Genomic DNA, 27,711 nt, shown 5'->3' with positions numbered 1-27,711 from the left:
CAATAACTTGTAAAAATAAGCAAAATCAGGATACTTAAAGTTATAAATCACAGATCAGAGTTTTGCTCAGTGCCCTTCCTGTGATTAGCTCTGTGCAAAACGGTAGAAACACTCACAATGTAACCTCTTAAGTAACAGAAAATTGAAACTTTAAACAACTTTAAAAGAAGCTCAGAAGAACCATTGAGATGCTTACTCCATGTCGTAGTCCAGGAAACCCCAATTAGCCAATGACCATAAATATCACACTCTCACTGCAATGCAAAATGGTTTCTGCTAAACTAAGATGTCCCGGAACATGTGCTCAGACACACAGCCTCTACAAACAACCAACTAGGCCCAGAACACAAGCCTAAATATGGACAATACTCCAGCTACTACCTAACACTACTTAGACACAAAACACTACAGAAATGTTTATCATAGCAGAAAAACAGCAGTGAGACTTTAAATGAAAGTTTTAACTGCAAACAAACCAGTTATATGATACACTCCTTGGCTCGAAATCAGAACAAACAAACTCAAACAGATGTTTAACAAGTGGAGAACATTTCCAATTAACACCTCAAACAAAGTGAAACTAGCCAGAAAAGATTTACAAACAGTGTGACAGTAAAAACCTTATTTATGAGGCCCTGTGAGGCAGAAAAAGTTCGTACAACAATGCAGATTAGTTTATACTTATAAATACAGAAAAAGTATGCAGCAGACAATAAAAGTGCTATAAATACCTAGAAGCAATAACTAGTAAAAATAAGCAAAAAAAACAGGATCCTTAAATTTATATATCACAGATAAGAGTTTTGCTCAGTACCCTTTCTCCGATTAGCTCTCTGTAAACTGGCAGAAACACTCCCAGGGTAACCTCTTAAGTAACAGAAAGTTGAAACTTGAAACAACTTTAAAAAAAGCTCGAAAGAACCAATGAGTTGCTTATTTCAAGTTGTAGTCCAGGTAACCCCAATCAGTCAATGACCATAAACATTACACTCTCACTGCAATGCAAAATAGTTTCTGCTAAATTAAGATGGCCTGGAACATGATACACTCCTTGGCAGGAAATCAGAACAAACAGAAACAGATGTTTAACAAGTAGAGAAAATTTCCAGTTAATACCTCACACAAAGTGAAACTAGCTAGGAAAGATTTACAAATGGTATTTATCAGGCCCTTTGAGGCAGAAAATTTTAGTAAAAATTTTATAAAATACGGTAAAAAGTATCCAGCAGACAATAAAAGTGATATAAATATCTATAAGCAATAACTAGTAAAAATAAGCAAACAACAGGATACTTAAATTTATACATCACAGATGAGAGTTTTGCTAGGGCGGCCACGGTGGTCCAGTGGTTAGCATTGCTGCCTCACAGGAAGAGGTTCTCCGGTTCGATTCTTGACTGGGGTGCCTTCTGTGCGGAGTCTGCATGCCCTCCCTGTGGTCACATGGATTTCCTCCAGGTGCTCCGGTTTCCTCCCACATCCCAAAGACATGCAGTAGGTGGATTGGACACTCTAAATTGGCCGTAGGTGTGAGTGTGTGTGTGCCTTCTGTGGAAGGTTGGGCGCCAGGCTGGCAACTCGACACTGTAAAACTCCACTGCCAATCATGAGCGGACAGATGATCCGCTGTGGCGACCCCTAACCAGGAAAAGCCGAAAGAAGAAAAAGATGAGAGTTTTGCTGAGTGACCTTCCTCTGATTAGCTCTGTGTAAAATATCAGAAACACTCAAAAGGTAACCTCTTAAGTAAAACAAAGTTGATACTTGAAACAACTTTTAAAAAAGCTCAAAACAAGCAATGGGGTACTTACTTCAACTCGTAGTCCAGGTAACCCCAATCAGCCAATGACCATAAACATTACACTCTCACTGAAATGAAAAATGGTTTCTGATTAACTAAGATGGCCTGTAACATGTGCACAGACACACAACCTCTGCAAACAACCAACTAGGCCCAGACTACTAGCCTGAATATGGACAATGCTCCAGCTACTAACTAACACTACCTAAGTAGAAAACACTACGGAAATATTCATTACAACCAAAAAAAAAGCAGTGAGCCTTTAAATGAAAGTTTTAAACAGATAAAGTAGCAAGGAGACTCTATAGAAAGGTTTTAACTGCAAATAATGCAATTATATGATACACTCCTTGGCAGGAAATCAGACCAAACATAAAAAGATGTTTAACAAGTCGAGAAAATTTCCAGTTAATATCTTGCACACTGAAGCTAGCTAGAAAAATGTACAGTGTGACAGTAAAAACCTGTGAGGCAGAAAAATTTAATACAACTGTGCAGATTAGTTTATAGCTATAAAATACAGTACAAAGTATGCAGTAGACAATCAAAGTGCTAAAAATATCTATAGCCAATAACTAGTAAAAATAAGCAAAATACAGGATACTTAAATTTATATATCACAGATGAAGAGTTTTGCTCAGTGCCCTTCCTCCGATTAGCTCTGTGTAAAATGGCAGAAACGCTCACAAGGTAACCGCTTAAGTAACAGAAAGTTGAAACTTGAAACAACTTTTAAAAAATCTTGAAAGAATCAATGAGGTGCTTACACCAAGTGATAGTTCAGGTAACCCCAATCGGCCAATGACCAAAAGCATTACACTCTCACTGTAATGCAAAATGGCTTCAGCTAAACTAAGATGGCCTAGAACAAGTGCTCAGACACACAGCCTCTGCAAACAACCAACTAGGTCCAGAACACAAGCCTGAATATGGACAATGCTCCAGCTACTACCTAACACTACGTAGGCAGAAAAAAGAAAATAAATGTTTATCACATCAGGAAAAAGAGCAGTGAGCCTTTACATGAAAGTTTTAAACATATAAAAAAGCACGGAGACTCTAGAGAATGCTTTTAACTGCAAACAACTAGTTATATAATACACTCCTTGTTAGGAAATCAGAACAAACAAACACAATCAGTACACACACAAACAGATGTTTAATAAGTGGAGAAAATGTACAGTTAATACCTCACACACAGTGAAACTAGCTGCAAAAGATTTACAAACGGTGTAATAGTAAAAACGTTATTTATCAGGCCCTGTGAGGCTGAAAATTGTGGTACAATCATGCAGATTAGTTTATACCTTTAAAATACTATATAAAGTATGCAGCAGATAATAAAAGTGCTATAAATACCTATAAGCAATAACTAGTAAAAATAAGCAAAATCAGGATACTTAAAGTTGTATATCACAGATCAGAGGAGGCTTGCTCAGTGCCCTCCTCCAATTAGCTCTGTGTAAAATGGAAGTAACACTCACAAGGTAACCTCTTAAGTAACAGAAAGTTGAAACTTGAGGCAACTTTAAAAAAGCTCGAAAGAACCAATGAGGTGCTTACTCCAAGCCGTAGTCCAGGTAACCCCAATCAGCCAATGACCATAAACATTACGCTCTCACTGCAATGCAAAATGGTTTCTGCTAAACTAAGATGGCCTGGAACATTTGTTCAGACACACAGCCTCTGCAAACAACCAACTAGGCCCAGAATACAAGCTTGAATATGGACAATGCTACAGCAACTACCTAACACTATTTAAGTAGAAAACACTACACAAATGTTTATCTCAGCAGAAAAACAGTGGTGATCTTTTAAGTGAAAGTTTTAAACAGACAAAGAAGCAAGGATAATTTAGAGAAAAAGAAGTTATGTCTTACCATAATGTTCCATCTGTATTGTTGATCCTCCTTCAGTCATTACGCATGGGTATCGGTTCCAAGCTTGGAACCAATCCAGCCATTTTTCAAGCTTGCATCAGCTTCAAACCCACGAGCTAAACTCTTACCCACAATCCCCCTCCCCCTGTTACCTCAGATTGAATTTGCAAGTCAAAGAAGGTAGAGGCTACCTCTGATCAAATAACCTAAGAGAACCGGATGGTGAGATCCACTAGAAACTACAGGAAGGGGAAGGAGGGAGGGTCGTAATGACCGAACAAGGATCAACAATACAGATGGAACGTTATGGTAAGACATAACTTCTTTATCAGATATTGTTAATCCTTGTTCATTCCTTACGCATGGGACAGAGTCCCCAGCTACCTCTATTCCTAGGAGGCTCTCATGGAAGGACATTCCTGAGCACCATAGAACCGAAAGATGCTCTTCCCCTGGAGGTCAAATCCAATTTGTAATGATTGATGAAGGTATGAGGCGTAGCCCAAGTTGCAGCTGCACAGATGTCATGTAAAGAAGCTCTGGTACTGAAGGCAGCAGAAGTTGCCACCAACCTTGTTGAATGAGCTTTCATGTTAGTAGGCAACGAGATATTACGTTGTGTGTAAATAAAGGTCACACAGTCCTTCAACCATCTAGCTAATGTGACCTTAGCAATAGCAGATCCTAATCTAGGTCCAGAAAAGGCCAAAAATAACTGGTCAGATTTACGAAAGGGTTTAGTCCTGTTTAAGTAAAAATGGATTTGCCTGTGTATATCTAGGGTATGTAGGCAATACTCTCCTCTGCTTGAATGATTGGGAAAGAAAACTGGCAATTCAATGGCTTGATTAATGGACATTTCAGAGATCACTTTAACCAGAAATGACGGATTAGTTCTCAGAGACACTCTATCTCTATGAAAAATCAAGTATGGACTCTTGATACATAAAGCTTGAAGTTCAGAAATACATCTGGCAGAAGTAATAGCAACCAAAAACAAGGTTTTCCATGACAAATACTTGAGGTCACAAGAAGAGGCTGGTTCGAAAGGTGGCATTGTCAGAGCTTGTAGAACTAATGATAAATCCCATGGTTGAACAGGTTCTCTAAATGGTGGCTTCAGATGATGCACACCTTTTATGAAGGTCTTGCACAATTTATGGGACATAAGAGAGGAATCTTGGACACCCTCATGAAAATTAGAAATTTCAGCCAAATGAACTCTAATGGTAGAGGCTGAAAGACCCGATTGAAATATGTCGGCCAGATAGTCTAGTATTATTGACACTGGTGCTGAAAAAGGGTCTACTTGTTTGTCTTTCAGCCAACAGGTAAATCTTTTCCACTTGCTCAGATAAGTAATTCTAGTGGAAGACTTATGAGAAGCAATGAGAATATCACATACTGGTAAAGAAAGATCATTCTGCCTGGCAATCAAGGGAACTGGAGTAGCCAAACTGTGAGCTTCAGGCTGTTCAAGTTGGGATGAATCATTTTCTGTGGGTGTGAGATCAACTCCGGGGTTGGATGGAGAATCCATGTGGTCGATCTAGTAGGTGAGGCCAAAGGAAGGGGAACCAAATCTGTCAGGGCCAATATGGTGCTATGAGGATCACCTTGCTCTTCAACTGACGGGCTTTCTTCAGAAATTGGGGAATTAGGGGAAAGAGAGGAAATGTGTAAAGAAGACCCGAGCGCCAATCGTGGACTAGAGCATCGCTGGGTGACTGTCCCGGAGGTTGAATCAGGGCGAAGTAGTTGCTGCATTTGTAGTTGGTCGGGGATGCGAAGAGGTCACAGCAAGGACGCCCCAGCGGTGGAAGATCTCTGCCACTATCAAGGAATTCAGGGACCACCATGAGGTTGAAGAATGCACTTGCTGAGTCTGTCTGCTATCACGCTGGAACTCCCGGGAATGTGCATTGCTAGAAGAAAACAGTTGGTAGCCATCACCCATTGCCATATCCTCATGGCCTCTCGACAAAGGGGGTAAGATTTGGTTCCACCTTGCTTGTTGATGTACCAGACCACCGCCATGTTGCCTGATTGAATCACAATTGTCCCAGATGCCAGCAGGGGATGGAATGCTTGCAATGCCAGAAACACCGCCCTCAGCTCTAGGACATTTATATGCAGATGGGCCTCCAGTTCGGACCAAGTGCCTTGGATGGTCTGTCCCAGACATAACCCCCCCCCACCCCATCAGAGAGGCGTCTGTGGTCACTGTGGCCTTAGGTTGCTAGGGGGGAAGGGGTGAGACCATTGTGAGAGATTGTGTGCCATCCACCAATTTAATTCCTGTTTGCACCTGTGGGTTACTCGAATCATGGCTGAAAGAGGATGCTGAAAAGGATACCATTGGGTGAGCAGTAGCCATTGTAGAAGCCTCATGTGAAACCTGGCCAGGGGAACAATGGTGATGGAGGCTGCCATGGAAACCAACAGCTGTAGAACCGAGTGAGCCGTGGATATTTCCTTTGAAAGGATGGGAATTAGCTGTTGCTTTATCCTTAGAATTCTGTGCTCTGGAATAGCAGCTCTGCAGTTTTTTTGTGTCCACGATAACCCCTATGAATTCTGTCGACTGAGATGGGGTGAGATTGGATTTTTGCCAGTTTATGGTTATGCCTAGCCTTTGAGCAGTGAGGAGAGAGTATGCCAGGGCTTTTTCCAGTAGATGTCTGGTAGGGGCAGAAATGAGCCAGTCATCTAGGTATGGAAACACCTGTAATCCTTGAAGTTGCAAGTGAGCTGTGACAACTGCCATGCACTTTGTGAACACTCTGGGGGCTGTAGAGAGTCCGAAGGGCAGTACTCTGAACTGGTAGTGACTGGCTCCCACACGGAAGCGCAGAAATCTTCTTGATGGCCTGTCCACCTTTATGTGGTAGTATGCATCTTGAAGATCTATAAAGCACATCCAATCATCTTTTTCCAAAAGCGGGAGGATAGACTGTATTGTGACCATCCAGGATTTTTGTACTCTCACAAACTTGTTCAATACACTGAGATCCAAAATTGGTCTCCAGTCCCCGGTTTTCTTTGGCACCAAAAATAGTCTTGAGTAGAATCCGGATTCTATCTGGTCTGGAGGGACTATTTGGATGACTCTTTTTCTTAGCAGCTTTTCTATCTCTAGTGCTGCTTCTTCCCTTTGACTGGGTGGAATGTCAGGAAGATTTTTTGAAGGGACGGGACGAAGATCGAAGGGGATAGTATAACCTCTGGTTATGATCCTTTGTATCCAAGATTTGGTGGTGATGGGTAGCCAGGCAGAAGGGTACAAGGAGTAATGTCCCCCAACCACCTCCAGAGGAAAGGGATTGAGCCGCTCTTCAGGAGCACTGGTAGGGCTGACCAGGGAAAGAATCCCTGGAACCCTGGTTATGCAGTCCCCCTCTGCCCCAAAAGGAGCATCTTCCCTGTGAGTTTCCCCCTCTTCCTCTAGGGGAAAACTCGGCCTGTGTGTCACGTTAAGGACCCTGAGATTTCTTGAAGAATATCTTCCCACTCTTTTGGTTTTGGGAGAAAGCACGTTGAGGGGAACAATAATGGACACCTACAGCAGAAAGGGTCTTACCGTCCTGTTCACATCTGGCCAGTGTGCTTTTAACTTTGGGCCCAAACAACAAGGAGGGCTCAATGGGGGCATTAAAAAAAGAAGACTTAAAGTGTTCCATGAAGTTGCACAAACTCATCCAGGCATGTCGTCTCAAGACCGCAGCAGAACCCGCTGCTCTAGCTGCTCCTTCTGATGTGTGAGATATTAGTCACATAGAGGAGTTAGATATAGACTCAATGGTGGCCAGCTGAGAGGCCACTTTATCACGGACCTCATCAGACATGGCACCAGCCAAGGTTTCAGAGAGCTCAGAGACCAGATCCCTTTGAAGCCTAGTAAAATGTGCCATATAATTCGGGGACCTGATAGCAAAGATCACTAAAGCAAAGGTGTGCTTCCCTATCCTGTCCAGGGCCCAGGACTCTCTGTTAGGCGGATGGACAGTCTGGGTTTCTTCTTCTGCCAGATCATTTTTTGTTGCAGCTACCACCACTAAAGCATCCACAGGAAGACCTTTGCAGCAATGGGATCTGAAGCAGGGGAGGACAAGATCGTATCTGGCTTCCGGGGAATAGCTTCGACAGTATCAGAAGCCTTCCAAGCATGCTGCATGATGAGCTTGACAAGTTCATCGGCAGGTGGAGTAACCCAGGAGATAGGGGGCCGGGCGCAAAAGGTCTGCAGGAACACAGATTGAGATTCCTCAGAGGTCAGATTAGAGGACTGCCAGTCACCTCTCTGTTTCAGGATTTCAAGGATATTGCCAAAGGATACCTCAGAGGATGAACGAGGGGATCCTTCCCCCCATCAAAATCTGTGTCTTCGGTGAGGGACTCCTCTGTGGAGTCCATGTGCTTCCTCTTACATGAACTTTTCCGGTGGACCTCCTTGGTGGGAGAAGCTGGGGAAGACAACAGAAAGGGGGATTCCTGAGGGAATATGTCCTGTGGCCCTTGCACCCGGTGTCCGCTAGATGCGACTTGTGAAACCAGTGTACCAGAGGAGGGCGGAGGTATAGACAGTTCGGTATCGCCAGCAGCAGCGAAAGCCTTTTCCATCAGTTGGAAGGCTGGTCCACCCAAAGAGGAGTGTATGTCTAGGACAGGGGGCACCCCTCCCCTAGGTGGCTCAGCCTACTGACCCAGAGTCCCTGGATGGCTGTGGAGCAGCAAGCTATGCGTGTCACAGCTGACATCCTGGGTCATAGCAAAACTTTCCTGCTACAAAGGCAACTGCGGTTCCTTAGTAAGATCCATAAAGGGAACCGCAGAAGGGAAAGACTGTGCTATATTCATGGACTTCAAAGGCAATGAAGGAGGAGAATAAGAAGGGGTCTTTGGAGATGGGTGATCACCTCCCAAGGAAGGATAATTCCTGAGGGGTGGGATACCTCTGGCCAAAAATGCCTGGTCCACAAGACGCAACACATCATGTTCGGAAAGGCTTCTAGTGGACCTCACGGAGACTGAGGGAGAAACAGGCATGTCGACAAAAGAGGCAGACTCAGAGCCCATCTCATCTGACTGCACCAAGGACAACGGTGCAGAGAAAGACTGGACTACTGTTGCCTGCACCAAAGAAGTCATCGGTGCTGAGGTCAATGTCTGCACCGACACAGGGATCGGTGCCATAGTGGTTGTTGGTGCCGAAGCTGGAACTGACAAAACTGGAGTCAATAATAATAGCGTTGGTTCCGAGGAAGATCTCGGAGCCGACTCAGTCAAGGTCTGCGCCAACTGAACAGTCAGTGCTGATACAGTAGTAATGGTCTGAACTGAGAAGCCCCTCTGAGCCAATATATAGAAGGCTGCAGGAGAAGATGGAGCCGAAACCACTAATGGAGCTCGAAAGAGCCAATGAGGTGCTTACTCCAAGTTGTAGTCCAGGTAACCCCAATTAGCCAATGACCATAAACATTACACTCTCACTGCAATGCAAAATGGTTTCTGCTAAACTAAAATGGTCTGGAACATGATACAGTCCTTGGCAGGAAATCAGAACAAGCAAACACAAAAAAGAAGTTATGCTCTTACCATAACGGTCCATGTGAGTTGTTCATCTCATCTTTGTTCTTTACACGTGGGTTCAGAGACGATCCATTGGCTCCAAGTTGGCCACTTTCCAAGCACAAAATCTTTGAGTAGCTCGAGACACAGTTCCTATGCCATGATGCTCTCTTACCAACCCCAGATCTAGTTTGCTGAACCAGCAAGAAAAAACACACTAAGCAACCAATTACAAAAAAATGTACATAGTACATAACTATTTACAATAGCTAAACAATAATCTGGCTGGAAAGAAGGTCACTAGCAAGACCAACCAGACCACCAGTCATACCTGTTCTTCCTTAACCTGGAGGGGGAAGGTGAGAGGGAGTGTAAGAACAAAGGCGAGATGAACAACTCACATGGAACGTTATGGTAAGAATATAACTTCTTTATGTGAAGTTGTTCAATCTCGCCGTTTGTTCTTTACACGTGGGTAGCATACCAAGCACCTTAATCCTGGGCAGCTCACAGGAGTATATTCCTGAGAACAATGGCACCAAAGGAAGCCCTGTTCCTGGAGGCCCTGTCCACTTTGTAATGAGTGATAAACTTATGAGGTTTGGACCAAGTAGCAGCTGCAAAAATGGTGTCCAAAGGTAGATGGACTGAGTGGGCTAAAGACGTGGAAACAGCCCTGGTAGAATGAGCTTTCACCTCCCATTCTAAAGGTTGTTTAACTGAAGAATATACAAATTTTATACAATCAGAAATCCATTTGGACAATGTAACTTTGGATACCGACAAACTTTTCTTATTGTCTACATAGGAAATGCATAGTTGATCAGATTTCCTAAATTCTATTGTTCTGTCCAAATAAAACCTCAATTGTCTGTCAACATCAAGCTTATGTAACATGTACTCCATTCTATTAGCATGATGTCTGAAAAAAAGTAGGAAGCAGACCTTAGGAAGAAAGGTTGGATTTGTTCTTAAAGGCACTCTGTCAGGGTAAAAGACTAGATATGGAGGCCTGATAGAAAGTGTAGTTCAGAAACTCTACACACCAAAGTAATAGCCACTAGGAAAATTGTCTTCCAAGAAAGGAACTTCAAAGGACAAGATGATGCAGGCTCAAAAGGAAGAAGAATGAGTTGAGATAGCACCAAATTCAGATTCCAGAGAGTAACAGGATGTCTGATAGGTGGCCTAAGGTGATGAGTTCCTTTCCAAAAGGGTTTACATAATCTGTGGGACATAATGTTTGAACCACTGCATCCCACATGGAAGTTATATATGGCAGCCAATTGAACCCTTATCATAGAAGCTGCCGCACCATCATGATAGAGCGAAGTCAAGAATTCCAGAATACTATGAATAGGGGCAACAGAGGGATCAATACCATGCTGAGAAGCCCAATGAACAAATCGCCTACATTTGTTGTTATAAAGTTTCCTGGTGGAGACTTTGTGAGAGGAAACTAAAATATGTTGAACCGCTGGAGACAAATCATGTGACCTGGCTAGGTTGGGAAGTGGAGCAGCCAAACTGTCAGTTTGAGGGAGACAAGAGAGGGATGAAGAGGTCCCGATGAATGAGTCAGAAGGTCTGGCACTGGGACCAGAACCCAAGGTTCTTCCACTTGTTATTGCTGTAGGAAGGGGAACCATATCTGCAGAGGCCAAAATGGGGCTATTAGAATAACAGTCCTTCCCAGGCTTTTGGTTTTCTGTAAGAATATGGGGATCAGAGGGATTGGAGGGAAGGCATAAAGGAGACCCGTGGGCCAGTCGTGTACAAGTGAGTCCCTTGGGCTGTCCCCCGGTGGAGGGTACAGGGCAAAGTAGCTTCTGCATTTGGCATTCATCGGGGATGCAAAAAGGTTGCAGCAAGGCTGGCCCCATCTGCAGAATATCCTTTCTGCCACTTGTTCTTTGAAGGACCACTCTTGAGGCAACAGAATGGCTCTGCTCAGTTTGTCCGCTATCACGTTGGATGACCCAGGTATGTGCGTTGCTATCAGAAAGCGCCCAGTGGATACAGCCCACTGCCAAACTCTCAGGCCCTCTCGACATAAGGGGTAAGACTTGGTTCCCCCTTGCTTGCTGATGTACCAGACTACCGACATGTTGTCTGTCTGTATTGCAATCGTCTCTCGAGGTAGAGAGTCATGAAAGTGTTGCAACGCTAGAAACACCGCTCTCAACTCTAGGAGATTGATGTGCAAATGAGATTCCATTTTTGACCAAGTGCCTTGGACAGTTCTTCCCTGAAACAGCCCTTCCCACCCTATCAGGGAATTATCCGTGGTCACTGTGGCTGTGGGAGGGGGAAGTACAAATGGGCGACCTACAGTAACTTGGTGGCTGTTCAACCACCAAAGAAGGTCCTTTTTGCAAGCATTTGTAGAAGAATCTTGTGTGACATTGGAAGCTGTTGATAAGACCACTGTGTGAATAGTAACCATTGGAGTATCCTCATGTGCATTCGTCCCAGAGGAACCGTTATGAGTGTAACTGCCATGGTGCCTAACAGCTTCAGAAACTGGAATGCCGGAACTCTCCTTTCTGTTAACAAATGGGACACTTGACTTCACAAAGATATTACTATTTCTTGAGGCAATCTGACCAGGGAGGTAGTGGTGTCTAGATCTGCTCCTATAAAGGAAATATGCTGCGATGGCAATAAAGCAGATTTTTTGAAATTTAAGGTTATGCCCAACCTGGAATGCAGGTTGATAGTGTAATCTCTGGCATTAATTAGTTAATGCCTGGTGGTGGCGGTGAGGAGCCAGTCATCCATATATGGAAACACCCGGAATCCTAAACGTCTCAGGTAAGCCGTGACCACTGCCATACATTTGGTGAACACTCTGGGGGCTGTGGTGAGACCAAAGGGCAGAGCTTGGAATTGGTAGTGACTGGCCCCCAGCTGGAAATGCAAGTGATCTCTGGATGGCCTGGCCATTTTGGTACGCATCCTTGAGATCTATAGAGCACATCCAATGGAAGTATCGATTGAAGCATGACCATCCGGAACTTTTCCTTTTTGACAAAGGTGTTTAGTTTGCTGATGTCTAAGATGGGCCTCCAGTCCCCTATTTTCTTTGGAACTAAAAATAACCTGGAATAAGTTCCGGAGCCTAGCTGGTCTGCTGGGATTGGCTGGATGACTCTTTTTTCTAGCAGCCCTTGAATTTCTAGGGTTGCTAGACTCCGCAGACTGGGTGGAAAGTATGGGATTCTTGTATGAATAGAAGGGGATTCTGAAAAAGGAATGATGTAACCTCTGGTAATTATGCTTTTTACACAAGAATTTGATGTAATTCCTAGCCAGGCATCTGGGTATAAAGCTAAGCGACCCCTGACTGTCTCCAGAGCAGGACAGTTGGGCCTCCTCTCAGGAGCACTGATAGGGCTTGCCAAGGAACTGTTCCCTGTCACCCTGGTTCTGCAGACCCCCTCTGCCACCTGGGCAGCGTCTACCATTATACCCTCTCCTCTTCCCCTGGAGGGGGGTTCACTACATGTGTTCTGGTAAGCTCCTTGGGACTTTCAGAACCACATTTTCCCATCTTTCTGCCCTTTGGGGTATGGCCTAGTGGAGGAGGAAAAATGGACTTCTATGGCAGATAGAGTATTTCCTTCCTGCTCACACCTAGTGAGTGTCTCCTTGACTTTAGGCCCAAACAAGAACGAGCCATCAAATGGGGTATTAACAAAGGAAGACTTGAAGGCTTCCGCAAAAAAGCATAAGCGCATCCAGGATTGTCTCCGCAAAGCTATCACTGAACCTGCTGCCTGGCTCGATCCATCGGCTGCATAAGAAATGAGCCGCATGGACGAGTTCACAATAGAATTAAGGGTGTTAAGCTGTGCTGTTACTTTCTCAGAAAAAACATCATCTGTTTTGCCCTGTAGAGTATCTCCAAGCTCTTTGAGGAGATCTCATTGAAGACGGGTAAAGTGGGTTAAATAGTTGAGCGATCTCATTGCAAATGTCGCAGAACTAAAGATGTGTTTCCCATATCTGTCCATAGTCCTAGAGTCTTTATTAGGAGGATGAACAGAAGAAGAGGCTTCTGACATCTCTTTCTTGGTGGCTGCCGCCACCACCATGGCATCAATGGGGACTCCCTTCATAAGAAAAGACCTGTCTTGAGGGGAGGTGATGAATTTGTTGGGCCTCCGAGGGACCGGTTCCATGGAATTAGGAGACTCCCACACCCTTCGAGTGACCAAGTCCATTAATTCGTCAAAGGGCAGAGTAACCCAGGAGGTGGAAGGTTGAGACCCAAAGGCATTCAAGAGCACTGACTCATCCTCAGTAGGGGTAAGGGACTGCCAGTCATCCCTCTGCCTTAATATTTCCAGGATGTCTGCAAATGAGACATCCTCAGAGGAGGACCATGGGGACCCTTCTGATTCCTCTAAGTCGGTGTCTGATGTTAAGGATTCCAGAGGGGAATCTAAATGCCTCCTCTTGCACAGTCTCTTTCTGGGGACCTCATCAGTTGGGGCGTCTGGTGAAGACTCAGTCAAGCAGGGGTCACCCAATGATGTTACCTGAGGCTCTGGGTCTCGACGCTTGGTGGGGACCTGTGGTGTAGGAACAGAACACGGCCCTTTAGGGGAGGAAGAGGAAATATCTGAAGAGGTAAGGGTCTTAGCAGACATGACCCTCCTCATGGCATTAAAGGCACCAGTTTCCCAACCCAAGGTGTCCACCAGTTCCGAAGAAGATGGCAACCTCCCAGGGGCCAAGACCACAGGCTCCGAACCAGAGGATGGAACCGAGCTCATCTGCGCTGAAGGCCTGAGAGGAAGAGTCAGAACTGAAGCACCAGTTTGACTCTCTCTCCCAGAACCAGCGAGAGAGTTTCGGTTCCGAGACTCTTCGATCAGAACCGAAGAAGTCAAGGTCAACGGGGCCGAGGTCACTGGAACAGGCCTCGGCTTCTAGGGTTCCACCACTATCAGATCCTCTCTTTCTGGCTCCAAAGGCTCAACTGGCCTCAGAGGAAGAGCAGAAATCGTGGTAGTGGGGGTCATAGGCTTCGAAGTCAGCTGGGTCGAAGCTGAAAGCAATTTGGCCAGGACCGGGTTCACGAAACATTTCTGCCCCATGCGGTCCACATCAATGTTGGAAAGAGTACCGGAAGAATGGGTTGAAGGAGCCGATGAAGCCACCAACTTAAGGATTGGGGACTTTAAAATGTCTGACACCGGCTCCAGCACTATGATTTGGCTTCGAGGTAAGATTTCTGTGCATGGCTCCGAAAGCAGCGTAGCCAGCGACCGAGTCTTCCCAGAGGTGCTTGGAACAGAAGACTTGTGCTCCGATTACACCTTAGAAGACTTCGACCCCTTCAAGGACTTGGAGGTCTGGTCAGTCTTGTCTAATGCTTCTTGAAAATCTGACTTCAACAGCCATCTAACCACCAATTTCCTTCGCCTTTCTAATAAAACCCTGCCACTGAAGGAATGGCAGATAGAGCAATCTTCTTGCAAATGTAGTGGACCCAAGCAGTACACACAAGAAACGTGGTTATTGGTGATAGACATCTTCTGTCCACAGTCACATCTTTTAAATCCTGATTTTTGTTTCTCAGATATTATATACAGAAAATGCACACAAATATCAGATCCCTGATAACAGTATCAATAAAGTCGAAAAACCACTAAGAACTCCTTAGAAAGTTCAGATCCCTGAACTGCAAATGACTACAAGAATTATTTGACACAAAAAATGTTCAAATACAACAATTCTATGAAAAATAAGGGGATAGGGAATTAAATTTGACAGAGCCCTGTCAAGTAAATGCAACTCAAGAAAGGCTAAAGGCCTAGGAGCAACCGCTCTGAATTAGAAAGACAAAAATATAATATCCAGTTAACTCATTGAACAACAATTACAAGAAATATGAGAAGTCTCACAAATATCAGATCCCTAATAGTCTAAATAAGTAGTTTTATATTCTTTTAAGAAGAAAAAAAGGTTACTGGCCCGAGCTTCCTCCGAAGATCGTGCGATTCGTTGCAGTGGCAAACTAGATCTGGGGTTGGTAGGAGAGCATCATGGGATAGGGACGGTGCTTCGAGCTACTCAAAGATCATGAGCTTGGAAAGCAGCCAACTCTGAGCTGATGGATCAGCTCCAACCCCACGTGTAAAGAACAAACGGCGAGATTGAACAACTTCACATCAAATGTTTTACAAGTGGAGAAAATTTCCACTTAATACCGCATACACAGGGAAACTAGCTAGAAAAATTTACAAACAGTGTTGCAGTAAAAAACATTTTTTTAGGCCCTGGCAGGGAGAACATTTTAGTACAACTGTGCAAATTAGTTTGAAGCTGGAAAATATAGTAAAAAGAATGCAGCAGACAGTAAAAGTGCTATAAATATCTATAAGTAATAACTAATAAAAATAAGCAAAAAAAAAGATACTTAAAGTTATATATTACAGATGAGAGTTTTGCTTAGTTCCTTTTCTCCTATTAGCTCTAAGTAAAATGGCAGAAACATTCACAAGGTAACATTTTAAGTAACAGAAAGTTGAAACTTGAAAAAAACTTTTAAAAAGCTTGAAAGAGCCAATGAGGTGTTTACTCCAAGTTGTTGTCCAGGTAACCCCAGTCAGCAAATGACCGTAAACATTACACTTTCACTGTAATGCAAAAGGGTTTCTGCTAAACTAAGATGGCCTAGAACAAGATACACTCCTTGGCAGGAAATCAGAACAAACAAACACAAACAGATGTTTAACAAGTGGAGAAAATTTCCAGTTAACACCTAACACACAGGGAAACTAGCTAGAAATATTTACAAACAGTATGGCAGTAAAAAACATATTTATGAGGCCCTGTGAGGCAGAAAATTTTAGTACAACCATGCAGATTAGTTTATAGCTATAAACTACAGTAAAAGGAATGCAGCAGACAATAAAAGTGCTATATCTATAAGCCATAACTAGTAAAAATAAGCAAGAAACAGGATATTTAAAGTTATATATCACAGATGAGAGTTTTGCTCAATGCCCTTTCTCTGATTAGCTCTGTGTAAAATGGCAGAAACACTCACAAGGTAACCTCTTAAGTAACAGAAAGTTGAAACTTGAAACAACTTTAAAAAAAGCTCTAAAGAACCAATGAGGTGCTTACTCCAAGTTGTAGAAGAGATAACCCCAATCAACCAATGACCGTAAACATTACACTCTCACTACAATGCAAAATGTTTTCTGCTAAACTAAGATGGCCTGAAACATGTGCTCAAACACACAGCCCCTGCAAACAACCAACTAGGCCCAGAACACAAGCCTGAATATGGACAATGCTCCAGCTACTCCCTAGCACTACTAAGGCAGAAAACATGACTGAAATATTTATCACAGCAGATAAACAGCAGTGAGCCTTGAAATTAAAGTTTTAAACAAATAAAGGAGCAAGGATACTCTAGAGAATGCTTTTAACCGCAAACAAACTAGTTATATGATACACTCCTTGACAAGAAATCAGAACAAACAAACACAAACATATGTTTAACAAGTGGAGAAAATTCCAGTTAATACCTTACACATAGTGAAACTAGCTAGAAGAGATTTACACACAGTGTGACAGCAAAAACCTAATTTATCAGGACCTGATTGGGGTTGGGTGGGTGGCCTAACGGTTAAGGTGTTTGCCTTACAAACATAAGGTTCTGGGTTTGAGTCTCACAAGGGATAACTGGTTAAGCTTAAAATGGCTAGCACGGGCAGTTAGCTTAGTACTAATCTATGAAACTATGAAACTATGAAACTGTGATGGGGGCAGACACGGTAGTGCAGTGGTTAGCATTGCCATCTCACAGCAAGAGGTTCTCTGGTTCGATTCTCGGCTGGGGTGCCTTCTGTGTGGAGTCTGCATGTCCTGCTTCTGGTCGCGTGGGTTTCCTCCGGGTGCTCTGGTTTCCTCCCACATCCCAAAGACATGCTGTAGGTGTATTGGACACTCTAAATTGGCCATAAGTGTGAGTGTGTGCATGTGTGTGCCTTCTGTGGAAGGTTGGGCGGTGGACTGGCAACTCGAAACTGTAAATCTCCACTGCCAATCATGAGCGGACAGGTGATCCGCTGTGGTGACCCTTAATCGGGAAAAAGATGAAAGAAGAAGAAGATCAGGACCTGTGATGCATAAAATTTTAGTACAACCATGCAGATTAGTTTATAGCTATAAAATACAGTAAAAACTTTGCAGCAGACAATAAAAGTGCTATAAATATCTATAAGCAATAACTAGTAAAAATAATTAAAAAAAACAGGATCCTTAAAGTTATATATCACAGATAAGAGTTTTACTCAGTGCCCTTTCTCCGATTAGCTCTCTGTAAAATGGCAGAAACACTCCCAGGGTAACCTCTTAAGTAACAGAAAGCTAAAAATTGAAACAACTTTAAAAAAAGCTCGAAAGAACCATTGAGTTGCTTACTTCAAGTTGTAGTCCAGGTAACCCCAATCAGCCAATGACCATTAACATTACACTCTCACTGCAATGCAAAATAGTTTCTGCTAAACTAAGATGGCCTGGAACACAATACACTCATTGGCAGGAACATAGGAACAAACAGAAACAGATGTTTAACAAGCGGTGAAAATTTCCAGTTAATACCTCACAAAAAGTGAAACTAGCTAGGAATGATTTACAAATGGTGTGACAGTAAAAACCTTATTTATCAGGCCCTGTGAGTCAGAAAATTTTAGTACAACCATGCAGATTATTTTATAGCTATAAAATACAGTAAAAAGTATGCAGCAGGCAAAAAAGTGCTATAAATATTTATAAGCAGTAACTGATAAAAATAAGAAAAAACAGGATACTTAAAGTTCTATATCACACATGAGAGTTTTGCTCAGTGCCCTTTCTCTGATTAACCTTGTGGAATATGGCAAAAACATTCACAAGTTAACCTCTTAAGTAACAGAAAGTTGAAACTTGAAACAACTTTTTAAAAAGCTGGAAAGAACCAATGAGGTGCTTACTCCATATCGTAGCCCAGTTAATCCAGCTCAGCAAAAGACCAAAAACATTAAACTCTCACTGCAAAGCAAAATGGTTCCTGCTAAACTAAGATGGCCTGGAACATGTGTTCAGACACACAGCCTCTGCAAACAACCAACTAGGGCCAGTACACAAGCTCGAATATGGACAATGCTCTAGCTACTACCTAACACTACTTAGGCAGAAAACACTACAGAAATGTTTATCATAGCAAAAAAACAGCAGTGAGACTTTAAATGAAAGTTTTAAACAGATAAAGGAGCAAGGACACTCTAGGGAATGCTTTTAACTGCAAACAAACCAGTTATGTGATACTATCCTTGGCAGGAAATCAACAAACAAACAGATGTTTAACAAGTGGAGAAAATTTCCAGTTAATACCTCACACAAAGTGAAACTAGCTAGAAAAGATTTACAAACAGTGTGACAGTAAAATCCCTATTTATCAGGCCCTGTAAGGCAGAATATTTTAGTACAACCATGCAGATTAGTTTGTAGCTATAAAATACAGTAAAGAGTATACAGCAGACAATAAAAGTGCTATAGATATATACAAGCAATAACTAGTAAAAATAAGCAAAAAAGAGGATACTTAAAGATATATATCACAGATCACAGTTTTGCTCAGTGCCCTTCCTCCGATTAGCTCTGTGGGAAATGGCAGAAACACTAACAAGGTATCCTCTTTAACAGAAAGTTGAAACTTGAAACAACTTTAAAAGATACTCACAAGAACCAATGAGCTGCTAACACCAAGCCATAGATCAGGTAACCCCAATCAGCCAAAGACCATAAACATTACACTCTCACTTCAATGCAAAACGGTTTCTGCTAAGCTAAGATAGCCTGGAAAATGATACACTCCTTGGCAAGAAATTAGAACAAAGAAACACAAACAGATGTTTAACAAGTGGTGAATGTTTCCAGTTAATACCTCACAAACAGTGGAACTTGCTAGAAAAGATTCACAAACAGTGTGAGAGTAAAAACCTTATTTATCAGGCGCTGTGAGTCAGAAAATTTTAGTAGACCGTGCAGATTAGTTTATAGCTATAAAATACAGTAAAAAGTATGCAGCAGGGAATAAAAGTGCTATAAATATCTATAAACAATGAGTAAAAATAAGGGAAAAACAGGCTACTTAAAGTTATATATCTTAGATGACAGTTTTGCTCAGTCCCCTTCCTCCAGTTAGTTCTGTATAAAATGGCAGAAACACTCACAAGGTAACTTCTTAAGTAACAGAAAACTGAAAAAACTTTAAAAAAAGCTCGAAAGAACCAATGAGGTGCTTACTCCAAGCCGTAGTCCAGGTAACCCCAATCAATGAATGACCATAAACATTACACTCTCACTGCAATGCAAAATGGTTTCTGCTAAACTAAGATGGCCTGGAACATGTTCTCAGAAACAGAGCCTCTGCAAACAACCGAAAAGGCCCAGAACACAAGCCTGAATATGGACAATGCTCCAGCTACTACCTAACAGTACGTAAGAAGAAAACACAACAGAAATATTGATCACAGCAGGAAAACAGCAGTGAGCCTTTAAATGAAAGTTTTAAACAGATAAAAGAGCAAGGAGACTCTAGAGAATGCATTTAACTGCAAACATACCAGTTATACAATACACTCCTTGGCAGGAAATCAGAAGAAACAAACAGAAACAAATGTTGAACATGTGCAGAAAATTTCCAGTAAATACCTCGCACACAGTAAAACTAGCTAAAAAATATTTACAAACAGTGTGACACTAAAAACTTTATTTATCAGGCCATATGAGGCAGAAAAGTTTGGTACAACCGTGCTGCTTAGTTTGCAGCTATAAATACAGTAAAACGTATGCAGCAGACAATAAAAGTGCTAAAAATATCTATAAGCAATAACTAGTAAAAATAAGCAAAATACAGGATACTTACATTTATATATCACAGATGAGAGTTTTGCTTAGTGCCCTTCCTACGATTAGCTCTGTGTAAAATGGCAGAAACACTCACAAGGTAACCTCTTAAGTAACAGAAAGTTGAAACTTTAAACAACTTTTAAAAAAGCTCGAAAGAACCAATGAGGTGCTTACTCTACGTCGTAGTCCAGGTAACCCCAATAAGCCAATGACCATAAACATTACACTCTCACTGCAATGCAAAATGGTTTCAGCTAAACTACGATGGCCTGGAACATGTTCTCAGACACACAGCCTCTGCAAATAACCAACAAGGCCCAGAACACAAGCCTGAATATGGACAATGCCCCGGCTACTACTTAGGCAGAAAAAAACTAAAGAGATGTTTATCACAGCAGAAAAACAGCAGTGAGCCTTTAAATGAAAGTTTTAAACAGATAAAGGAGCAAGCAGACTCCAGAGAATGCTTTTAACTGCAAACTAACCAGATATATAATACACACCTTGGCAGGAAATCAGAACAAACAAACACAATCAGAAAAAACAAACACAAACAGATGGTTAACAAGTGGAGAAACTTTCCACTAAATACCTCACACACAGTGAAAGTATCTAGAAAAGATTTACAAACAGTGTGACAGTAAAAACCTTCTTTATCAGGACCTGTGATGGAGAACAATGTGGTACAAAGGTGCAGATTAGTTTATAGCTATAAAATACAGTATAAAGTATGCAGCAGACAATAAAAGTGCTATAAATATTTATAAGCAATAACTAGTAAAAATAAGCAAAATCAGGATACTTAAAGTTATAAATCACAGATCAGAGTTTTGCTCAGTGCCCTTCCTGTGATTAGCTCTGTGTAAAATGGTAGAAATGCTCACAAGGTAACCTCTTAAGTAACAGAAAATTGAAACTTTAAACAACTTTAAAAGAAGCTCAGAAGAACCAATGAGGTGCTTACTCCAAGTCGTAGTCCAGGTAACCCTAATTAGCCAATGATCATAAACATCACACTCTCACTGTAATGCAAAATGGTTTCTGCTAAACTAAGATGGCCTGGAACATGTGCTCAGACACACAGCCTTTGCAAACAACCAACTAAGCCCAGAACACAAGCCTGAATATGGACAATGCTCCAGCAACTACCTAACACTACTTAGACACAAAACTCTACAGAAATGTTTATCATAGCAGAAAAACAGCAGTGAGACTTTAAATTAAAGTTTTATACAGATAAAGGAGCAAGGAGACTCTAGGGAATACCTTTAACTGCAAACAAACCAGTTACATGATACACTCCTTGGCAGGAAATCAGAAAAAAACAAACACAAATAGATGTTTAACAAGTGGAGAACATTTCCAGTTAATACCTCACACAAAGTGAAACTAGCTAGAAAAGATTTACAAACAGTGTGACAGTAAAAACCCTATTTATCTGGCCCTGTGAGGCAGAACATTTTAGTACAACCGTGCAGATTAGTTTATAGCTATAAAATACAGTAAAAAGTATGCAGCAGACAATAAAAGTGCTATAAATATTTATAAGCAATAACTAGTAAAAATAATAAAAAAGGGTCCTTAAAGTTATATATCACAGATAAGAGTTTTGCTCAGTGCCCTTTCTCCAATTAGCTCTCTGTAAAATGGCAGAAACACTCTCAGGGTAACCTCTTAAGTAACAGAAAGTTGAAACTTGAAACAACTTTAAAAAAAAGCTCAAAAGAACCAATGAGTTGCTTACTTCAAGTTGTACTCCAGTTAACCCCAATCAGCCAATGACCATAAACATTACACTCTCACTTCAATGCAAAATAGTTTCTGCTAAACTATGATGGCCTGGAACATGATACACTCCTTGGCAGGAAATCAGAACAAACAGAAAAAAGAAGTTATGTCCTTACCATAACGTTCCATGTGGAGTGTTCATCTCGCCTTGGTTATTACACATGGGTTCGGAGCCGATCCTCGGCTCCGTGCCGGCCGACTGCAAGCTCTGCATCGAGAAGAAGCTCGAGGACATCTAATACCCACAATCCCCCTCTGCCTTTACCTCAGATCTAGTTTGCAAGCAAACCAGACATAAGCACGCACACATGCCAACTATATACATAAAAAAACATATATATACAAACATACCCAGTGTATGACAGTAACAGTAATACTGCAACAGCAGAAGGAGAATACCCCAGACCAGGCACCAAATCGAACGTTCTTCCTAAGGGTGGGAAGGGTGGGAGTGTAATAACCAAGGCGAGATGAACACTCCACATGGAACGTTATGGTAAGGACATAACTTCTTTATGTGAGAGTGTTCAATCTCGCCTTTGTTCTTACACATGGGTAGCGTCCTAGCTCCATGATCCTGAGGAACTCAAGGAGAACGTTCTTGAGCACAGTGGAACCAAAGGTTGCCCTATCCCTAGAAACCCTGTCCACTTTGTAATGAGATATAAATGTATGTGGTTTAGCCCAAGTAGCAGCCGCACAAATAGTGTCTAAGGGTAAACGAGCTGCATGAGCCAAAGATGTAGAAATTGATCTGGTAGAATGTCCTCTGGGTTTTGCTGATAATGTTTGATCAGAATCTTCATAAACATAAATGATACAGTCAGTTAGCCACTTCGAAAGAGTTCGTTTCGTAACTGCAAGACCCTTTCTGCTGTCAGCAAAAGCTACAAATAGCTGATCAGATTTTCTGTGATCTTTTGTTCTATCCAAATAAAATCTGAGTTGTCTATGGACGTCCAGTTTGTGCAACATATACTCTAATTTATTAGAGTGGTCTTTAAAGAAGGTGGGTAATTCAATGGACTGATTAATATTACTAGTAGAACAAACTTTGGGAAGAAAGGATGGATTAGTGCATAGGGATACTCTGTCAGAATGAAAAATTAAATAAGGATGTTTGACCGAAAGGGCCTGCAGCTCAGACACCCGTCTAGCAGATGTAATAGCCACTAGAAATAATGTTTTCCATGACAAAAATTTCAAAGTGCAACTCGAAGCTGGTTCAAAGGGTGGTAACATCAATTTAGAGAGCAATAAATTTAAATTCCACGGTGATGTCGGACTTCTGACTGGTGGTCTGATATGAAAAGAACCTTTTAAAAAGGCTTTACAAAGTCTGTGAGCCATAATAGGTGCACCACTTTCTTCTACATGATAGTTAGAAATGGCAGCTAACTGTACTCTTAAGGTAGCCGGGGAAGCTCCTTCCTGAAATAATTCGGACAGAAATTCTAAAACCTTATTCAACGGAGCTGTAACAGGGTCCAACTGATGTGACTCCCAGAAGACAAAACGTTTCCATTTACTGGTGTAAGTCTTTGTAGTGGAAACTTTATGAGAAGCTACCAAAATATCTTGAACCGCCGATGTAAGGGGAATTGACCTGGCTGTAAAAGGAGCAGCCAAGCTGCTAGATGGAGAGATTCCAGGGATGGGTGAGGAACTCCTGACGAGTGAGTCAGTAGATCTGGCTCTGGGTCCAGCATCCAAGGTCCCCAAATGCGGTGATGCAAGAGAAAGGGGAACCAAATTTGACGAGGCTAGAACGGAGCAATGAGAATTATAGTCCTCTGAAGGTTGTTTGCTTTCTGTAGAAACTTTGCAATCAGGGGAAATGGAGGAAAAGCATATAGGAGACCCGGGGCCAGTCGTGCACCAGCGTCCCTGGGGACTTCCCTGGAGGGTAATAGGGCAAAGTAGCTCCTGCATTTGGCGTTCATTGGAGACGCAAACAGATCGCAGGTAGGCTGGCCCCATTTGCGAAAAATCTTTTCCGCAACTGACTGTTTGAGGGACCACTCGTGAGGCAATAGTATTGCCCTGCTCAGCCTGTCGGCTATGGCGTTGGATGACCCGGGATGTGCGTTGCAATCAGAAAGCGACCGGTGGACTCTGCCCATTGCCAAATTCTCATGGCCTCTCTGCATAGTTGGTAAGACCTGGTTCCCCCTTGCTTGTTTATGTACCAGACTACGGACATGTTGTCTGTCTGAACTGCAATGGTCCCTGGAGGAAGAAGGGGAGCAAAGTGTTGCAACGCCAAAACACTGCCCTCAACTCCAGAACATTGATGTGCAGATTGTACTCCAGATTGGTCCATTCGCCTTGGACTGTCTGTCCCTGAAAGATGCCCCCCCACCCTATCAGGGAAGCGTCCGTGGTTATCGTCGCTGACGGTGTGGGTAGCACAAATGGTCTTCCGCGGATAGGTTGCAAGTCTGTAACCACCACATTAGGTGTGATTTGCATGTTTTCGTTATCAATATTTCGTGAGTCAGTGGAAGTTGTTGGAATGACCATTGTGCAAATAGAAGCCATTGTAGCACTCTCATGTGCAGTCTTCCCAATGGTATTGCTATGAGAGAAGCTGCCATGAGACCCAAAACTTTCAGAACAATTTATGCTGGGGATTTTCTGGACGACAGCAGAAGGGAAATGTTGAATTGAAGTGCTACTATTCTTTCTGTCGGAAGTTTTAGAACTAACTGACGCGTATCTAATTCCGCTCCTATAAATAAGATATGCTGTGATGGCTGTAGCAAAGATTTTTCGAAATTTACTGAAATGCCAAGGTGTGTACAAAGTTGTAGGGAGTAATCCCTGGCTTGTATCAGTTGACGCCTGGTGGTGGCAGACAGGAGCCAGTCGTCCAGATACGGAAACACCTGGAATCCTAGGCGCCTCAGATGAGACGCTACCACTGCCATGCATTTGGTGAAGACCCTGGGGCTGTGGTCAGGCCAAAGGGCAGGGCTCGAAACTGATAGTGACTGGCTCCCAGCCGGAAGCGCAAGTGATCTCTGGATGCCCTGGCCATTTTGATGTGGTAGTATGCGTCCTTCAGATCTATTGAGCACATCCAGTCGTCCTTCCGTAAGAATGGAAGGATCGATTGAAGCGTGACCATTCGGAACTTTTCTTTCTTGACAAAGGTGTTGAGATGACTTAGGTCCAGAATTGGCCTCCAGTCCCCTGTTTTCTTTGGAACTAAAAAGAACCTTGAGTAAGTTCGAATCCTATTTGGTCCGCTGGTACTGGTTGGATGACTCTTTTTCTACCACCTTTGAAATTTCTGCAGCTGCTGGGTCTCGCAGATGGGGTAGTACATCTGGGAGTTTTCTCTTTGGAATGGGGTGGATAGAAATGGGATTTTGTAACCTCTGGTAATAATGCTTTTACCCAATTGTCTGAAGAAAGGTTTTGCCAGGCCTGAGGGTATAAAGCTAAGCGACCCGACTGCCTCCAGAGCAGGACAGTCGGGCCTCCTCTCAGGAGTGCTGAAAAGGTTTGCCAGGAGGTTATCCCTGTCACCTTGGTTTTGCGGACCCCTCTGCCGCCAGGCGGCGTCTTCCACCTCTGCCCCCTCTGCCTCTAGAGGGGCATCACCCTGTGTGTTTGGAAAAGATCCTTGGGGTTTTGAAACCACATTTTCCCACCACGTTGCCCTTTGGGGTACGGTCTGGAAGGGGTGGAAAAACGGACTCCGACAGCAGACAGAGTCTTTCCCTCCTGTTCACACCGGGTAAGGGTCTCCTTTACTTTAGGGCCAAAAAGTGTGGCTCCATCAAATGGGGCGTTAGTAAAGGAAGACTTGAAGGCTTCCGCAAACGAACATAAGCGCATCCAGGATTGCCTACAAAGAGCAATCGCTGAAGCCGCTGCCCTACTCGATCCTTCGGCTGCATAGGATATCAGCCTCATGGACGAGTTCACAATGGACGTAAGGGTGTTGAGATGCGCTGTAACTTTCTCTGAGACAGCGGCATCTGTAGCACCCTGGAGGGTATCTCCCAACTCTTTGACTAGATCCCTCTGTAAACGTGTAAAATGAGTCAAATAGTTCAGGAACGCATAGAAAGCCGCTGAACTGAAAATGCGCTTCCCGTATCTGTCCATGGTCCTAGAATCTTTGTTAGGCGGATGGACAGATGAGGAAGACTCCGACATCTCCTTTTTCGTGGCGCTGCCACAACCATGGCGTCTACTGGAACTCCTTTGGTAAGGTAAGCTTTGTCCTGTGGTGCCGTGATGTACTTAATTGGCTTCCTAGGGACTGGTTCCACCGTGTCAGGAGTCTCCACGCCCTTGAGCAATTAATTCCATTAACTCATCAAAGGGCGGAGTGACCCAGGAGGAGGAAGGACGGGCACCAAATGCCTTCAGCAAAACTGACTCATCCTCAGAAGGAGGGAGGGCATGCCAGTCACCTCTCTGTTTAAGGATCTCCAAGATGTCAGAAAAAGAGACATCCTCTGAAGGTGACTTAGGGGACCCTTCTGACTCATCTAAGTCAGTATCAGATGTCAAGGATTCTTGTGGAGAATCCAAGTGTCTCCTCTTACACAGTCTTTTCCTAGGAACTTCTTCGTGGGGAGCATCCGAAAAAGCCTCCGAGGAAGAGGGGGCACCCTCCAGGGGTGGCTGAGACACTGGTGCCCGACGCTTGGACGTGGCCGTGGGTGCAGAGGAGGATAACGGTCCTTTGCGGGGAGGAGAAGCTGAACCTGCTGATGTGGTTGTCTGGGTAGACAACACCTTCCTCATGAGGTCGAAGGCCCCCGGGTCCCGAGTCGAGGTATCTCCCGGTTCCGAAGAAATGGGAAGAATCCCGAAACAGGAGCCGAAGGCACCGACCGAGGACGGAACGAATCGATCCGTGCGAGGCCCGAGAGGGAGAGTCGGAACCAAAACATCGGTTCGACTCTCGGTCCCGGAACCAAGGACAGATCTTCGGCCCCGAGACTCCGGTACCGGATCGGATGGAGTCAAGGTAAACGGCGCCGACCGAGAAAAAGACGGTTCTGGCACCGAGGGCTCCACAATCATCAGGTCAGCTTCTTCCGGCTCCGAAGACTGAACAGGTCTCGGAGGAGGAACAGATGGAGATAGTGGCAGGCCTTCAAGTCTCGACATCAACTGAGAGGAGACCGAAATAAGTTTGGACAGGGCCGTATGCTCCATAAGTTTCTGCACCACCCGGTCCACATCGGTGTCGGAAAGGACTCTAGAAGAACGAGTCGAAGGGATCGAAGACGGAGCCGACCTCAACAGAGTCGGTGGAGGGAGCTCCGTCACCGGTTCCAAGACTCGAGGCTCGGGAGCTGCCAACAGTTGAACACTCGGCCCCGAAGTCTGTGGAACCGGTGATCTAACTAGACTCGAAGAGCTCGGAGCCGATGACTTTGGCTCCAACGCCTTCGACCCCTTCGAAGACTTGGATGCCTGGTCTGAAGCATCCAGAGCCTCCTGGAAAGAGGGTTTCAGTAATCCTCTATCCATCAGTTTCCTGCGCCTATCTGTCATGACCCTCCCACTAAAAGAGTGACAAATAGAGCAGTCCTCTTGTAAGTGGAGAGGGCCAAGACAGTAGACACAGGAACTGTGGTTGTCTGTGACCGACATTTTTTGGCCACACTGACAACGTTTAAAACCAGATTTCATCTTTTCAGACATATTGACAAATGAAAAGACAGTCCAGTCCAGTAAAAAGTCCAATCCAGTAATAGTGTCAAATCCGGGAATAAGAGTCCG

Source organism: Protopterus annectens, chromosome 4.part0 (assembly GCF_019279795.1).
Source record: "Protopterus annectens isolate FY-2018-M chromosome 4.part0, PAN1.0, whole genome shotgun sequence".
In the NCBI taxonomy this organism is placed as follows: Eukaryota; Metazoa; Chordata; order Ceratodontiformes; family Protopteridae; genus Protopterus; species Protopterus annectens.
Note: the sequence above shows the minus strand (reverse complement) of the source record.